We start from the raw sequence: 1,370 nt of genomic DNA, 5'->3' as shown, positions 1-1,370 counted from the left end.
GAGCTGTAAGAGCCTCTAATAAAATGATCTTTTTTAAAAAGTAAAATATAAAACGTTTAAAATATTAGACATAAATATATCTACTTAAAAAATTGTCTCGGCATTCAGGAGTCTTTCCAATACAATGTCAAACCTATATTCCATGACTAAAAAGATTTGGCAAATTTGATCCCATTAGTTAAAAACAAACAGAACAAACACAGCGATGGAGGTATAAGACGACAGTGCGAGGTCTGGGGCCGGGGTGGAGGAGGGAGAAGGCCAAGGGCAAACTGGGAAAACTCTTTTCACACATATGGAAAGTTAATTTACAGACTATAGAAATTCCTTTTACAAGGAAACATGAAAAATGGGAAATATAAGCAGTTAAAAACACAAAATGCCCATTTCACTCTAAACTACAGAAATAGAAACAAAATGGAAAAGGCTACACCATTTTCAGATGTTCTTTTTGCGGAAATCAGAGAGTCTGATAATTCTGAGTAACAAAAACATACAGGGTATGCTCGCTCTCGTAAGCTCACGGTAAAATGATAAACTAGTACGGCCTTTGTGTGGCACAATCTGGGAGGATATGTCAAAATTGTAAATCACAGAGCCTTTGACCTAGAAGCTTCGCTGATAAAAATGTATCTTGCTTGTATATCAAGATCTCCACTGTAACAAAACTGGAAACACCCTCACTCTCCATCCATGAGGAAATCATTTAAATAATGAGGAGAGGGAGGGGGGAAAAGAGGAGCTGATGGCCAGGGGCTTAAGTGGAGAGCAAATGTGTGTCATGGTCACACAGCAAAACCAACTCTGTCCTACCAAGAATGTCCTTCGCTAGCTCGGCTGATAAAAACAAATGTGCAGAATACAGCGTGAGGTAGGGGAAAAATTTAGAACAGTGTGTATGCGTACAATCTAATCTTTGTGTGAATGAAATGGATAATTGTGTGAAAATGATACGAATTTGTAAATATAGATGAGATGTTCAACCAGCAGTTGAGTAAAAGCGGTGGGGGGGTGGGGGAGAGAGGTTGAGGTCACCAGGCTTGCTTTACATTTTACTTTAATCCTGACCGAATTTTCTATCCTCAGCATATGTGTCTTTTGTAATGAATCAAGGGGAGGAGTTCTATCTTTTCATTGAATGATCCACTGCCAAAAAATTTATCTCAGTGGCAAAGATGGAGGCAAAATCGTATGTGTAAAAAGCTTTACTAGTGACAGTGTTACTTGTAACAGCAAAGGTTACAGATTACTTAAATGCCTAATGATAAGAGACTCAAACTCAAACTTATTGCCTTTGAGTCAACTCTGACTCGTGGTGACCCTACAGGGAGGAGAACTAAAGCTTTGGCTTCACTGTTCAAGCAGTGGCT

This window comes from Echinops telfairi, unplaced genomic scaffold (genome assembly GCF_000313985.2).
Source record: "Echinops telfairi isolate 266 unplaced genomic scaffold, ASM31398v2 ScPeMD7_7475;HRSCAF=8513, whole genome shotgun sequence".
Lineage (NCBI taxonomy): Eukaryota > Metazoa > Chordata > Mammalia > Afrosoricida > Tenrecidae > Echinops > Echinops telfairi.
Note: the sequence above shows the minus strand (reverse complement) of the source record.